Raw genomic sequence first — 17148 nt, forward strand, 5'->3', positions numbered from 1 at the left:
TATATGACAGCAGTTACATATATGTTTAAGGATTTTTTTTTTTATAAATGGGTTTTTTATATTTTTTAATTTTTAAAATTTTATTTATGGCTGTGTTGGGTCTTCGTTTCTCTGCGAGGGCTTTCTCTAGTTGTGGCAAGAGGGGGCCACTCTTCATCGCGGTGCACGGGCCTCTCACCATCGCAGCCTCTCTCGTTGCAGAGCACAGGCTCCAGACGCGCAGGCTCAGTAATTGTGGCTCACGGGCCCAGTTGCTCCGCGGCATGTGGGATCTTCCCAGACCAGGGCTCGAACCCGTGTCCCCCGCATTGGCAGGCAGATTCTCAACCACTGCGCCACCAGGGAAGCCCCTGTTTAAGGATTTTTAATAATATAAAATTCTTCCACAAAGCCCCATGCCTATTTTTCTTTATAAATCCTTCGCCATTTATGTTGTGATTGCGCTGATAGTGGAAAAGACATCAATGTACTCTTAATATGGATGTGCCTTGTGTAGATTTTGAACTCAAATAATGAAGAGGAGGCCACACTTTTTAGCTTTTTTAAAAAACTTGGTTTTAGTGTTAATTTTAAGTTGTATATAAGGCTTTTTAATTGAAAGAAAGGAGGGATCACATTGTCAAAGATGATCTTGTTAAAAGTCATTGCAGAAGGAATTAATCTGATTGAAAATGGTACCCAAAAAAGTTTCCAACCCAGGACAGCTTCCAGACAATAACTTACTCACTTGTACACCAACTGGGCCTCTGTAGTTATAACGGTGTTATCAGTATCACGGACAATGCATTTTCATGTAGCAGTTGTCACTTTCTTAAGGAATGGCACCTGCTCTCATTTAAGTGAACTGTCTGTGCTTGCATCTGACCGAGGACCCCAGAGGACCCACCCAAGCACATGAGAGCTCAGCTCTGGTCTCCAACCAGGTTCCCCGTTCTTCCTGTAATGCCGGGGTCACTAGCAGAGCACACAGCTTAGGGAGTGATTCCAGCCTGTCACATTTTTCTGAATTTTTACCCAAACAACATTTCAACTCGAAAAGTGTGAGAAGAGTGCTGTCACGATTAGTTTTAAAAGTTTATAAACTTATTTGCCAGTATCCGTATTATCTTTTAACCTAGGACACAGCAAGTGATAGACTCATTAGCAGGGAAGTAACTTCCCTGCTGTTGGCATGGCGCTGCTCGCCTTTCCTCACCTCCTTTCAGGGTGAGCAAAACCCTCAATATCTTTGCAAAGAGCGTCTGGGATTTTCAAAGACAGAGAAGGAAATAAGGTGGTTGGGTGGGGGGCATGATGGGAAGGGGAAGAAAGAGAGAGAGAATGAGACCATAATAGAAATATTACCCAAAACAGGCTTATAAAATAAATTGCCCTGATTCAACAATTCATTATCATGAGTTTGCTTGTTAATAGTGAGATGTTTCCTTCGTTTATCAGTCTGAGGCCTTATTTAACCTCAAGACTAATGCTAAACAAAGTCACATACTGAACATGAAGATGCCTAGTTAGGAGCAAGTAGTTTCGGGAAGGGAGGGCATTCCCCACCCCGCCCCGTGTTTGCTGGGAAATGCTGGGCACGGGTATATTTTAATAATTAGCCTTAAATTTATTTTATATTTCTTGCCTACTGGCTTTCTGGCAAGCTGAAGAATTTGGAAGTAATTGTTTATTCATAATAATACATCTTTGTATTTTTAAAAAATCATAAATAAAATTTTTCTGACTGAATATTGTAAGCTATTAACTATCACCTCCATAAAAATGGAATCACTCAGCTTCACCGTTATACACTATGTGACTTTGGCTAAGAACACCGCAGTGGGCCGTAGTTTCCTTGTCTGTAGAGAAAGGATAACGTCAGTACCTACCCTAGAGGGTGTGTGGTGGAGAAATTCGGTACGCCATTGCATCGCTGGAACAGAAGGAGTGGGGGAGGGGGCAGTGCTTGTGCCCTGGGTCATGGTAGGTTCTAGAAGTAAGTAGAGAACTAATACAAAGCGGAGAACTCAAGGTGACTATTTTGAGAAAAGATCTCAATAATTTTCCATCTTTCTCTACTGGTTAGTGAATGATAATACTGAAAATTTCTCTAACATTTCCCATCTTTTTCTGCTTTACTCTGTTGTGTGCTAATTACAGCACCTCTTATTTTCTTATACCTCTTCTTAAGGGCCTTGTTTTGTGCTGTCTTCCAGACCCACAAATTAAGTAGCAGAGAAATGGTGCAGCATTGTAGACTGCAGAGAACACTTGGGCTAGGAAGCTTGGCACCTGGGAACTGTATCTAACTCACTATTAACCTCGAGCAGGTTACTTAAATTCTTTTTGTTTCTTGGTCTCTGAGTTAGAAACAACAAATGTATACCTGAAAATGAAAAATAGGGAACTGTTATCAACATCCCTCACCAGAGTGGTACATTTGTTACAAGTTATAAGGGAGATACATGGGAAGTCTCTGGATCCGCCTCTCAATTTTGCTATGAACATAAAACTGCTCTAAAAAAATAGTCTCTAATAAAAATAAATAAATAAGGAACTATGTGAAGTAAGATTATTACAGCTGCTATTTGCTATGAAGGTGGTAACAGAAAAATGCATTTCTTCTATGTCCCTTGGAATAAATTTGAGAAGTAAATCCTTTGAGAATAACCTCACTGATGATTTAATTCCAGTTTAGCAATTTTTAAAAAAGTATCAGTACATGACAATCTAATTGCAAAAATATAACTATGTACTTGTTAAAAGAGCTGGTTCATTCATTCATTCATTCATTCAACATTTATTGAGCACCTGCAGTGAACCAAGCATGGTGTTGGCACTAGAGATATAGCTGCAAATAAAAGAAACAAAATCTCTGATCTCATAAAATGTAGAATCTTGTGAACTTGCATCTAGGTTATTTATTTCCCTTAAAAAAAATTTAAGGTATCAGCTTGCTCAAGGTAAGTAGGATATTTTGCTCTGCTGTAGTGCCATATGTATGTACTGTTCTTAAACTTCCCACTGTCCTATGTACTATTTCATAACAGAGAATTGTTTATTATTATGATTCTGATATGTTAATGAAGAGGTACTCATTTGCAAATAACTGTTTAATATGTAATTAAGATCTGGCAGTTCTCTTAAAAATAAAGACAGTTAAAATGCATAGTCACTGGCCTGCTGTAGTAAATATGCAATTGCAAGACATTAAGTAAGGCATATCCTATTTATCACTTTTAATGAATCTTTCACCCTAGTCCCACTGTAAGCCCTTGATGGTATTCCTGTTATCCCACCCATATGCTTCTAAAGGCATTAACTGTTCATGGGTCTGTGCATGCCCCAGTATAAAATCAAAATCTCTAGGGTGTTTTTGATCACATATAAGCAAGCTTAAAAAAAAAAAAAAAAATTATCATTACCATATCCTCATTAAGATGATGGGCCCCTGACCATATCCTGATGTTTGCTTAGCAATCTGAAATTCATGTATGCAAAAGGAATTTTTCTTATCCTTTTGAAAGAAGAATGATAAATATTTATATAGCCTTAACTCTTTCAGGCAGGCACAGGATCATGTTTTAGAAGTGACAAGAAGCTGCTCAGGGTGTTTTTTTTTTTTTTAAGCATAATTCATCTTTCCAATAGCTACTGAAAAAATGAATTGTGGGTTTATCAATATTGGACAATTATCCTCCTTTCTTCCCATTAAATATGCCTTGTCTTAGTTCTCTGAAATCCTTTTGAGTCAAGGCTTTGAAAAGGGAGCACAAGAGTTATCTCTGCTTTTTGGGCAGGATTCCTCAAGAGAGACGACAGCAGGCCCAGCAAGACAGCTGACCTGGGCTCCTTAAGGTCCAGGTCCTGCAGCCTTCTGCTTTGTTAGCCTGTTTAGCAACAGTCTATATACATTAAATAATCCTGCATCCATATGGTGTTGCTTTCTAAAACCTATGCCTATTCTGAAGCAGTAATTGGATAGAGCCCCAAGATAGTTTTCTACTTAGATTTTTCTCTTGACTCCTTCAATCAAGATATCCAGCAGTAATGCTGAACTCATGAATGTGTTTCAGCTCACAGAGCTTACCTTCTATAGTAAATGAAAGATGCATGAAATTTGGGAATATACTCCTGGCGGTAACAGGAGTACTATCAGCTGTAATGCCAACAGTAATCCAACTTTTCCAGCACATATACTGACTCCCAAAAGCTAGGTCATTAATCTAAAGACAGCTCAAGATTCAAGCCAGGTGATTATTTTAATTGTTTCTTCCAGACAGGTAAACCGAATCCCCAAAATGTTACTCCCATTCATTCTTCCACTCAGCCTTGCCTTTGGCAAATGTTGTTAATCCCAGGCTATGTGTCAGCTCTGGAAGTGAAAGGAAGGAATACTGGTGATGAGAGTAGTGCCAAGCTGTGCGGCAAGGGCAAGCCCCTGGCCGTGTCCATGGGACACTACTGCTGCTGCCACCACAACCACTGCCAGCAGAAGCTCCCTTCCCATCGTGCGCCCTTAGCCTTCACTGCAGGACAGACACCTTGCTGGCCCTGCCTCCTCCATGGATATGTGGGCCAGAAGTGGCCTTTCAGGTTACTGCTTTCAACCCCCTTCCCCCTTGTTTAAGTTGAGGAAACTGAGGCCCCAAAGTGAAATGATTTGTTTGGAGTCAAACAGCTAGTTAGTGGCTCTTGTCAGTTTGATGACTGTGTGTCACGGTGTGTTCCTCCTTGGGTTAATCCTGTATGGGACTCTCTGCACTTCCTGGACTTGGGTGACTGTTTCCTTTCCCATGTTAGGGAAGTTTTCAGCTATTATCTCAGGCCCTTTCTCTCTCCCTTCTCCTTCTGGGACCCCTATAATGTGAATGTTGGTACGTTTGATGTTGTCCCAGAGGTCTCTTAAGCTGTCCTCATTTCTTTCCATTCTTTTTTCTTTATTCTGTTCCACAGCAGTGATTTCTACCACTCTGCCTTCCAGCTCACTGATCTATTCTTCTGCCTCGTTTATTCTGCTGTTGATTCCTTCCTAGTGTATTTTTCATTTCAGTTATTGTATTCTTCAGCTCTGTTTGGTTGTTCTTTGTATTTTCTAACTCTTTGTTAAAAACTTCTTGTAATTCCTCACTCTGTGCATCCATTCTTTTCCTGAGTTCTTGGATCATCTTTACGATCATTACTCTGAACTCTTTCTTGGGTAGATTGCCCATCTCCACTTCACTAAGTTGTTCTTCTGGGGTTTTATCTTGTTCCTTCGTCTGGAGAATGAAAGGCTTCTTGACTCCCTGGTTAGTACTTTTCAAGCTCTTCTCTTCTTGGCCAGGGTTCTGTCTTAAAAGAGAAGGAAACTGTACCAATGTACCCAGATACCTTTGTAAGATGTCAGACCAGTAGACTCAGACTGTGGTGATGACCAGAGATCTAGTTACTGACTGGGAATTAAAATACCAAATTGTTGTACTTTAAAAGATAAAGCAGGATAGACTTCCTAATAACGTGTTGTGTTTGAATACTACTTTTTGGCAAAACTTTAAGGTGGAAATAGGCAAGAAGTTAAAAAACAAAAACAGCGTGATCTATTAAACAGGAGAAGTGGGAGGGAGGATTTTTAAAAATTCACTCTTCCTGAAGGGTGGAAGGTGGAAACCAGCTCTTGAATGTTGAGTAGTTCACCAGAGAGAGAAGGGCCTTTTAAGATTTAAGTAACTTCTCAAGTTTTATTTTAACTGTGTGCTGCCATGTGCAGATTGTGTATAGCATCAAAATGTCTCGCCGCACGTCTGCTGCCTGTGATGTGAATGACCTGAATATTCTCAAGGTCTCTCAGTTCCTGCAAGGCGGCGACTTTGCAGCAGTGTGGACAATCCAGGCGCGCTACGTAGGTTCAGTAGGCTTTCCCGGCTACGCAGTGCGCTGGCTCAGTGTTTGCTCTTGAGTCTCTCTAACGATTGCAGAGGTTCCTGGCCACCCCCGTGGTCAACAGCTTTTCCTAGGGCAGCTCACAGACATGGCAGTGTTTGGGTTTACGTAGACTCTGTAATATTATGTTTGGCAGGAGAGACCATTAAAAAACAAAAATCAAAGGAGCCCTCATAACTAGATTCCTTTTTGAAAGGTTACTGATCAAAAAATATAGCTCAGAACTGGAAATTGTTTGGTTTAAATAACTGCATCCTTTTCTCTCTCCTCCCCACTCAATCCTTCCCCCAAAGTGGATTGATATGAAAAAGTACATAGGATTACTTGAAGCTTTCATCTTTCTTAGTGATCACCCTGGAAGAATATTTTTTTATCCTTGGTTTAAGTGGAATCTTTTTATTCTTGGTTTAAATTTATACAACAACTACCCACGTGTTCACCTGCAACCTCAATTTCCTTGTGTTGAATTTCATATATTTTCTCAGTTGTCTATCATCAAGAGGAGATGGGGAGAGAGGATAGGTCTGAACCAGACTGCTCTCATTTAAGTTCCATGATGTATGTATGTATGTGTGTGTGTGTGTGTGTGTGCGCGTTCATGCAGACGCGCACACGTGCACGCGCACATACTCAGGGCTAATTACTGGTTGCGATAAATTTTGTCTAATTTCAATTTAGCTTCATTAACTCCGAGACAGGGTAGTAATATCAAAGGGGAAAAACAGAATAAGTGAAGAGAAACAAATAGATCATTTTCTTTAAATAAAGATATTTTAGGGGGAACTGGTATTCATTTTTTAGGTCATCATTGCTGTTTCTCAATATTATATACCTATAAACCGCATAGTAGGACTTGGTGTGCTTGAAGAAGCTACATTTTCACAGCAGGAGAGGAAAGCAGAATAAAGCATTGAGATGCAGGTGCACAGTAATACAAGTGGGCTCTTTCCCTGCAGCCGCGATGCCTGGCCAAGAAAGCAGAAGCTCTCAAGCCCAGCTCTCAGGGTCTCCCAGAGCTAAGCCAAGAAGCATAGGGGTTGGGGGGGGCGGAGCAGGAGAGAATAATTGTTATTCAGTCTTCTTTAATGAGATGTATTGCCCGCTGCTGAAAGATTGTGGCAATGTCTTTTGTTATGCTAATTAGGCACCATTAGAGCTTGGATGTCTTTGATTTCTGCTTAATCCATTCTGCTTCCTCTGCCTCCATCCCGACTGGCAAATGGTTGAAAGACGGTGGGTGTACTGCACGTGTTATTTATTGCTCACATCTATGCTGAGTTCTCTGGTAATAGAGTTGGTAACAAAAGATTTATCTTACCGAAGGTGGTATATATTTTGGACGTTCATTTTGGCTTTTTAAAAAATGAAGTTGAGAATGGTCTGTTTCTGCCTTTTAAGTTCAAACATCATTTGCTTTTGCAGCCACACAAAATGGGAAATGACAGATTGGGAAATTTAGATGGCCTCTCTTTGGTTGCCTGATTCCCCGAAAAACAATAAGCAAGCTGATCATGCCTTAAGCTTTTGGAGAGGCTAGGGTCGACCAGAAAAATGGAAACAAGATTAACTTAAAGGTCAAAAAGAGAACTTTCGCAGTTCAAAATTCCTGCCTTTAACAATTTATAGATATGTATGCATTCTTTCCTAAAATTAAAGCATTTCATTTACATGATTAGTGCAAATTTAAGGGTATTTGTGGTGAGTTTAAAAAAAAAATTTTTAAATGATCAATCTGGTCCTTAAAATCGTGAAAGGGGGGATTTCTGTTAAATTTTTTTAAACTACCTAATAATGTTTTAGGGCAGTGCTGTCCAGTGGAAATGAACCACAGATGTTATTTTAAATTTTCTGGTAGCTATGCTAAAAAAAAGTAAAAAACAGGTGAAATTAATTTTAATATATATTTTATTTATATATCAGAAATATCATCATTTTGTTGACCTACAAGAAATAGGCTGCCATTTGTTTCTCCAATAAAAATGGGTTTATGACGGATCAACAGAGAATTGCAGTTTGGGGTCTACAACCACAGTGAGCCACATGCAAGTCCCCACACAGCAAGGAGAGGAGAACTCTTTTAAAGAGGGGAAAAGGAACTTAGGATGAGTATAGTAAGCAGAGAGTTCACTGGAGGAATTGAGAGTTCAAAGCACTATTGTGACTTTTCATTGGCTGAGTTGTTTTGGTCTCTCATTAGCAGAGCTCTTGCCAGGAAAGAAGAGAAAGTCTTTCTTCCTGTTGGGCTCTGCAATCCTCATAAAACACAGGACTTCCCCTTCTGGCCTCCCGACTCTAATTTCATTGCGGTTTCACTGAGGTTCTGTTGATTAATTTTTACAATTTCAACATGCATGTAATCAATATAAAAGTAATGAGCTAGTTTATACTCTTATTTATGTTAAGTTTTTGAAATCTGGTAAGTGTTTTACACTGGTGTGTGTTTCACAGCACATCTCAATTTGGATTTGCCATGTTTCAGGTGCTCCACAGCCACTTGTGGCTGGTGGCCACTGTACTGGATGGTGCAGCTTTAGATTAATTCGTTAATTTACCACATGCCTAAAAGCAACTGTCAGGATAAAATCCATTTTTAAAGTTATGGGTCTTTGTTGCTGCGCGCAGACTTTCTCTAGTTGCGGTGAGCGGGGGCTACTCTTCGTTGCGGTGCGCGGGCTTCTCATTGAGGTGGCTTCTCTTGTTGCAGAGCTCGGGCTCTAGGCGTGGGCTCAGAAGTTGTGGCTCGCGGGCTCTAGAGCGCAGGCTCAGTAGTTGTGGCGCACAGGCTTAGTTGCTCCGTGGCGTGTGGGATCTTCCCAGACCAGGGCACGAACCTGTGTCCCCTGCATTGGCAGGCGGATTCTTAACCACTGTGCTATCAGGGAAGCCTTTGAACTAAATGATCTTTTAATTCCACCACCCACACAGCTCTGAATTCATAATTCAAAAAATTCACATTTAGAGCCTGAGTACGCTAGAACCTGTCCATCTTCTTCTATAAATTAGTATTTGAAAAGAAGCCTTCTTTCCCCCCAAAGAAAATTAGGTGTCCTGTATACCACACCCACACCTTTTCTCTCCAAATGTCTGAATCTTTCTTTGAATTCTTCCAAGTCTTGTACTGTTTTGATAGAGTATTTGGTAGCATAGGAGACTGAAGGTGCCTGGTGCTCAGTGCTTTTGGAATGAGGGCTTTGGGCAACTGTGAGGTGAGTTGGCAAGTAATTACTGCACATTACTAGATTACATGAACACTAAATCTCTCTCTAAAACTCAGCTGCCTGTCTGAGTTTGTAATTTGGATTATTTATTGTGTCATCAGTGAAAATTCTAAAGACACTTTCCAAGAAGGTAGCCTGTTCAATAGTTCTAAGATACAAGGATGGTCACCTTCGTGCCTATGTGAAAAGCTCATCAAAGAAAATTGGCCCAGGGCTTCCCTGGTGGCGCAGTGGTTGAGAATCTGCCTGCTAATGCAGGGGACACGGGTTCGAGCCCTGGTCTGGGAAGATCCCACATGCCGCGGAGCGGCTGGGCCCGTGAGCCACAACTGCTGAGCCTGCGCGTCTGGAGCCTGTGCCCCGCAACGGGAGGGGCCGCGATAGTGAAAGGCCCGCGCACCGCGATGAAGAGCGGTCCCCGCACCGCGATGAAAGAGTGGCCCCCGCTTGCCGCAACTAGAGAAAGCCCTCGCACGAACCGAAGACCCAGCACAGCCAAAAATAAATAAATAAATAAATAAATAAAGATTTACCTTTAAAAAAAAAAAAAAAAAAAGAAAATTGGCCCAGACTTGCTGAGTAATGACTGATAGGGACCAGTGGGAAAAGATCAGGAAGGTAGAAGCAAATGGAGATAATTGTTCAATCTTGGAATTGAAATTTTAATTAAAAAAAGGGTTCCACATACATATCCCATATTGGCCCCACTTGGTCATCCCATTAACAAGACCTCATGAATAGATATTACTGGCAACATCTGGTTTTAGGGCTTTTGGTAGTTTTAGATGTTGAGCAGTTTCCTATACTGCCTGGGCATTATAGAGCTTGCCTAGTCTGGGAAAAAATAGAGGTAACATACTTGCGCCGAGTCTGTGATAAGGAAAGGCAACTTGTTTGAGTTTGTCAAGAGAATGTTCTAGAATACCAAAAATGTACAGGCAGGTAATTAAAACGTGGCTGGTTTTCAAATTGGAAGTTCAGTCAGCTCTCAGGTACAGATCTCTAATGCTGCAAAGGGATCAGGTCAGCATTTGTCATGTACGTATTTGCTGTCTAGAATGACTTTTACCAGATCAGTAAAGCACTGTTACTGTACTGTTATTGTTGGCTGTCAACCAGCAGAAGCAAATGGCTTTGTTATTAAGAATGGCATTTGCCTCCAACTGGGAAGAGCCTCCCTTGGGTTGCCTTTCTCTTACTGGGGTGGGCACATGGCTAGAAGGAAACCAGCCAACAATTGAAGACAAAAGCACAAGGGCCATTGTTAGAAGAAATTTCGTAGTCTGATTTGATTCAACAGAACCACCTTGGGTCTGGTCTTTGTAACTTTCATCATTGCTTTGGGAGGAAGGACTTTCAAAAAGCCAAATTGTTTTTCAGTTTTTCTTTGGTGTTTAGGTTATTTCTGAAATGTGAAGAAGGAATAATAAAGCCACTAAGATACTCATGGCAATTACTAGATAAACATAAACACTTTAGAGGTGTGGATATTCTACCTCAAAGGAACATTCTTTCCCTTTTGAACACATTTAATTCTAATAATAATTATAGCTAAAGAATATGTGTTTCTTCACACAGAGGATAGTGTTTTTTTAAAAATCTAATAGAATGTATTTCCTGTCATTGTTTAGGAGTCAGATACAAGTCCAGCCCCTTTCACAATGAACTGTCCCACATCTTCTCTCAGGAATCCTTAAGTAGACCAGTAAACTGATGGCAAGCATTTTGAATACGATGGACTTAGAGGCTCATTACTTGTTTTCTATGCTATCATCATTTTTGACACACATTCCTGTGTCATGGCCCTATTTCATTATAGAATGGCGTTGTGGAGTAAGGATGATATTAAATTTTAATGTATTGCTATTATTACTGTTGACTGTTTTTAGCGTTAAGTATGCCTGCTTCTTTAATTCCAGCCTCTGCAGGGCCAGAAAACAGAAGTGTGCATAAACAGTCAGGAAAATTACCGTATACCGTGGAGACCCAGCCTCGCATGTTCTGCCTGTTGTGAATGATGAATCAAAATGGAAAGGTTATCATTTTCATTAGCTAGGAAAGAACAAGACCATACTTTTCTCCAAGTGTAATTACAGTGGTTCACTGGCAACATTACACTGCAGTAATTAGTCTAAAGGTGTATGTGAGGGCAGGCTTTTGCACAGACACTAGAAATATTATTTCAGAGTTTAAGGTCACAGCCTTGTGTTTAACATGTTCCAGGCAGCTTAGGGGAAAAAAAAAAAAAAAAAAAAAACTAATTTGACTGGAGGTAAAGAAAGACATTTGACATTTCCCAGAGTCATGCATTCAGAAACCAGTCAGGTAGAAAAATTGTATTTTATTATCTACAATAAAAAAAAAAAAACTTAGCTGCAGAAGTAGCATGTCAGAATACTGTATAGGATAAACATAGATAAAATTTAAGTTTATTAGGAATGTGCTGTAAATAATTATGAGAGCTTTTGATATGTGTGTTTTAAATCTGTATTTTTCCACCTAAGACAATTGGACAGAAAAATTAATTGCTAGAAACTTTTCAGGGGAAGCAAAATAATTCCTCTACCTTCTTATAACTGTTTTCAAGAAATAAATATTTCTCTTACACAGGTCTTCTAATATATATCTGTCCTTTGTGAATGTTTTTTGGATACTCTGAGTGGTTATACTGAATTAATTAAAATCTCTCTAACCTAACCCTTCAGAGTAGAAAGTGAATTGCAGTTATTTTCTAAAGCCACACCTCAGGCTTTCTGTTTAAGTAAAACAAAAGTGAGAAGAAGGGGGAAAAAAAAAAAAAACTAGTTAAAAGTAAGATTTACATAAAATTTATACTTTAAAGCCATATATGGGTTTAAAAGAAACTCTTTGCTTCTTCTAGTTCAAGGAATACTTATACAAGTAACATTTCTTACTGGGTTAAAGGTAAAAGCCCAAGTACTCTTAATGTCTTTGTTAAATTTCAGTATTGTCTGCCTGTCTTGAAGCAATTCTTTTTAGTTTCTCTCTTTAAATCCTTAAATAGCCATACAGAGTATTGTTTGTTTTAGGACAAATGGAGAAATAGAATGTGCTTGAATGAACATTCATTCAGCAACCAAATTCTGTTGGAAACCACTGCTTTTTTAATGCAAGTGTGTGTTTTCTGTGTGTTATCTGGCCATATGGTTAGAAGTGATGTTTCTCACCACTTCAGGCACTCGGGAAATTTGAAGCATAGATGTGACACAAATAACACAGCCAGCTGATTATGTAACGTACTGTAAAATCTACCCCCAAATTGAATTTTAAAACAACATTGCTTTTTGTTTGTCACAGATGTTTCTCTGCTCAAGGAAAAGCCATGCACTGCAGAATCAGAGCCATGATGTTGCGCGTTCTCTGCAGCTGGCAATTAAATAGGAGACGTCAAGTAGCAGGAATGCTTCCAAGACTTCTTTCTGCCACTGAGCAAATCACCGCATCTTGCTGGACCTGTTTCCTCTCTGTGAAATCAGAGATTGCTAAGCCCCCTTCATGTTCTTACCTTCTTTGTCTATTTAGGGGAATAGGGTCTTTCTTTTCTCCCTTTGTGGTTTAAAAAAAAAGCATAAGAGCTTTTCTCATATCTTTTCAACAAAGCCTAGAAAGTTCTACTACACTCCTTTCATGGTGGGAGCCGTAGTTCCCATCACCTCTGTGAGATCAGCGGTAATGCAGGAACCTGTGGACTTTTTCTGTACCTTCTCTTCCTTCAGTGACCCAATCCGTGAAATGGAGGGAAGGTTTTTACAAGACTATTTCTATAGTTCATTTTTCATAAAATGTATTTATGAAGTCAGGTTAAAATGTACTAAGTGAAGTTCTGCACGTCCTTGGAAAAGCCACTGTCTTCACTGACATCTGATGAATAAATTACAAAGTACATCTAGGTTGTTACAGTAGGTACCAGGACTGACAGCCACTTTGAAAAGTCCTGACAAATGTCCTGAAAGTCAAACTTTGTAAATGGAAATTGAGTTTCCCATAAAAGTGCAGGGGGTTGTATTCCCAGCCCTAGTTCTTTTTTTTTTTAATTTAATTTTATTTTTTTATTTATGGCTGTGCTGGGTCTTCGTTTCTGTGCGAGGGTTTTCTCTAGTTGCGGCAAGTGGGGGCCACTCTTCATGGCGGTGCGCGGGCCTCTCACTATCGCGGCCTCTCTTGTTGCGGAGCACAGGCTCTAGACGCGCAGGCTCAGTAGTTGTGGTTCACGGGCTTAGTTGCTCCGCGGCATGTGGGATCTTCCCAGACCAGGGGTCAAACCCGTGTCCCCTGCATTGGCAGGCAGATTCTCAACCATTGCGCCACCAGGGAAACCCTTTTTTTTTTTTTTTTTAATACATTTATTTATTTATTTATTTATTTTTGGCTGCGTTGGGTCTTCGTTGCTGCTCACGGCTTTCTCTAGTTGTGGCGAGCGGGGGCTACTTTCGTTGTGGTGCGCGAGCTTCTCATTGCGGTGGCTTCTTTTGCTGCGGAGCACGAGCTCTAGGCACGCGGGCTCAGTAGTTGTGGCTCACAGGTTATAGAATGCAGGCTCAGTAGTTGTGGTGCATGGGCTTAGTTGCTCTGTGGCATGTGGGATCTTCCTGGATCAGGGATTGAACCTGTGTCCCCTGCATTGGCAGGTGGATTCTTAACCACTGTGCCACCAGGGAAGTCCCCCAGCCCTAGTTCTTAAACTCTAAAATGCTCTAGAAATTAAAGAAGCATTTTATTTAATCAGCTATAAATTATATACCTGTAAAGAAAATCAGAAGGAAAAGAGGTTATTTTAAAAAGGGCTTTGTTGGGAAGATTTTGACAGGATTCTTCGGGTTCAGGTCACTGAATAGCTTTATGAAAGACTTTGTAAATGTTTCTTGGTGGGTATTAAGATCACGTTGTTACTTTAAGTGCAGCAAGAAAGTACCTGTAATTTGCAGAGGGCTCTAAGCATACATTTACTGTGAAAAAAGAGACAGCCTGGATTTAGAGTACATATTTCCTTCATCTGAAACCTTGTGAGCAGACCAAATCTACCATGAATGACGACTGAGAATTTTGGAACTGAAAGGTCCTCTAAAAATCAGAATCTACTTCCTCTTCAGCCCTGCTCACCTCTCCCCAGCTCCACGTCACTTCTTCCAAACTCTCATTTTTTTCTATGAGGAAAGCAAAGTCCCAAAATGTAGCCAAATCTCTTTTACCTTAAAAATAATCTACCCAGACCCATGTCCTCTCACCCTACTGTCCAGTTCGAATATGTGGCATTTGATGGTTTTGAATAAACCTTCTTCCTCTTCCTCTCCCCTGGGCTCTGCTCGAACTGTGCATTCCTGCTTCTGACCATTCCTTCTCCCTCCAAATAACTTCCCCCTTTCTTCCTGTCCTTGAAAGTTCCAGTTATCTTAAAATCACCCTCCAGACCGACCGACCATTCTTTGGGTTTACAATTCCACTTGCATCTTCATCATCCCTGCTGAACAGCCGCATTGTGCTACCAGTCACAAAGTTTATGGAAACCATTGTTTTCAACCTCCTCTACATTCTCAAAATATATGTGTGTGTGTGTGTGTGTATATACAAATATTCTATAAGCTCAGGAGTTTGTTCATTTTTTAAATTACTCAAGCAGTCTTGTTGTTAACTTCCTCTTCAAAGGGCTTGTCTTAAGCCAGCGATGTAACCTTGCCTTCCTGCCGGAGGTTCCAGCTGTTAGGGAAGGTTCGGACAGGGATGGTGAGTAGCCCAGGAAGCCGCCTTCTCAGCAGAATATCAGCATGTCAGCAGAGAGTAGATGTTGCAGAATCTCAGAGAAGACACAGTGTACACCCATCGTTCTCTAAGACAAACTGGTCCCTCTAGGGCAGTGGTCCCCAGCCTTTTTGGCACCAGGGACCAGTTTTGTGGAAGACAGTTTTTCACGGATTGGGGGGGCTGTAATGCGAGCGATGGGGAGCAGCACATGAAGCTTCACTCACTCGCCCGCCGCTCACCTCCTGCTCTGCGACCCTGTCCGTGGCCCAGGGGTTGGGGACCCCTGCTTTAGTGGATTAGCTCTGCCTTTAGCATAAGAGAAAGCTGGGTGGCTGTAGTCCTAGTGACCTAAGGGTAACTGTTGCCCTTTTTCTCCTGAAGTCCTGCTTTTTCCTCTGAGAACAGGACTTCCTTGCTGGATAGCAGACGCATTCTTAGGTAAATCAGGATGATTATCCTAAATCTTGTTATGTGGTCTTTAACCATACTGGGTTATCGTGTGGGGCTGGGGAGAAAACAATTGGAGAGTAAGGAGGTGGCTCATTTGAAAAAACATTTGAGGCTAATAATACGTTTGGCCCATAAGTTTCCTTATTGTCACCAAGGCAAAGTTGCCTCTTCCAGAGTTCCAGCTGAAACCCGCCCCCCCTTCCTTAACTTCCTTGTTGTTTTTAAGGTTATTTGAAACATTTGATTCTCTTAAAGGTCATATTTGATAATTCACTTCATTGCAACTTCTTTCTTAAAAAAAAGTACTGCGTAGAGCATTTATTATTTGTTTTTGTTGGATTTTTTAGGGGTTGGGGATAGACTGCGTCAGTTTTTCATCAAAGTCCTATCTTGCTTATGTTCATTTTTGCTCAGTAGCCTCTGGGGGACTTTAAGAGCCTCACCAATGAGACAGAATCCATAGTTGAGGGGACCAAAAGGGTGATTGGAGAGGTGTTTGCCACTATAAATTACTGCCCGTAGCAATTTTCCTGAATCCCTTTGGCAAATAATAGTTAAATACTCACATACAAATAGTTCTCTGATGGTTGATCGAAAGCCCTGCCCTCTACTGTATAAACATAGCAAGTCTTTCTAACTCAATATGTATATATTACTGTCATCGTTATTCTCTCCAGATAAAATGGAATAGCCCAAAAATGATTACTACAACTGTCCATGTTAATTCCAACAAGAGGAAAGAAGCGGCATACGTTTTCAGTGGCTCTGCTCTCTCGTATTGTTGTTAATTTCCTGAAAACTTAATGTTAGATGAAGTGTAATTGCAGATTTCCTTAAGAACCATTGACAGATACTTATCTTAAGTTATAAGCAACTCACACTGTGAAATGTGTGCAAACATTCTAAGTTTCCTTCCAGTAGAATATACTTCAGTGAAACCCAATATTCATCAGTCTTTTTTAATAAACAGGACCATTAAAGCTCAAAGTAGACGCTGGGAGTCGTTCTTTTGTTTCTCCTTGATCTTTAAAAGAGACAATAGTGTGGGAACTTTTCACTGGTTTTCAAGGAGTGAACTAAGTTAAGTGTTTGATAAGTATCCTAGAAACCTTACAACCTTCAGCTAAGGGGGCTACATTTGAATGAGAGAGTGAAAAAGAGCAAATTATGGTGTTTTTAGGTATTGGCATTGTATAATGGACAGAAGAGTTTGGTGTTCTTGTTTTTTTCTTTTTGTTAGGTGGTCTATTTAGTGCAGCTGTGTTTATGTTTCCTGAGTGGTAACTGCCTGAACATGGTGACAAGTCCCTACATATGAGAATAGGGATTTCGTTTAAAAAATCTTGCCAATGTGCTTTTAACATAGAGGGTTGTATTTATCAAGTAGCAATGGCAAAAATGATTCCAGGCACAATTATCCAATACAGCTGGTTTGCTAAATCAGACATTTTGACCATGTTGTAAAAAAAAAAAAAAAAAAAAAAGTAATGATACTTTAAATGTTGCATTTCACAGTAGAATGAAGTTGGAAATAGTAGACTATTTTGAAATGGTCACATTGCTTTAACCAACGTTTTGGCTGATTTAACTTCTTGGTTATTAAAAATGCATGCTTAGGTCGTAAATATAGATCCTGTAGAGAATTAACAGTCCCCTATTTTTGCTGTCTTTCTCTTAAAAAAATAAAATGAATATGGGGTCATGCCTGCAACAAAAAAGAGACAGTTGCCCATGACAGAGAAAACGTATATAACAAGTAAATAACTGAATTAATCAGTAATTTCAGAATTGCATGTAACGTGAGAAATGTTTAGGTACA

The 17148-nt window shown here is 40.2% G+C and overlaps 1 protein-coding gene across 3 annotated transcripts in view; it reads left to right on the forward strand.

Moving 5' to 3' along the window:
• The window catches only part of CDKAL1 (CDK5 regulatory subunit associated protein 1 like 1), a 657693-nt gene that overhangs the window by 603309 nt on the left and 37236 nt on the right, over nucleotides 1–17148 (forward strand). The gene's annotated exons all lie outside the window — the stretch shown is intronic.

This window comes from Balaenoptera musculus, chromosome 11 (assembly GCF_009873245.2).
Source record: "Balaenoptera musculus isolate JJ_BM4_2016_0621 chromosome 11, mBalMus1.pri.v3, whole genome shotgun sequence".
In the NCBI taxonomy this organism is placed as follows: Eukaryota; Metazoa; Chordata; class Mammalia; order Artiodactyla; family Balaenopteridae; genus Balaenoptera; species Balaenoptera musculus.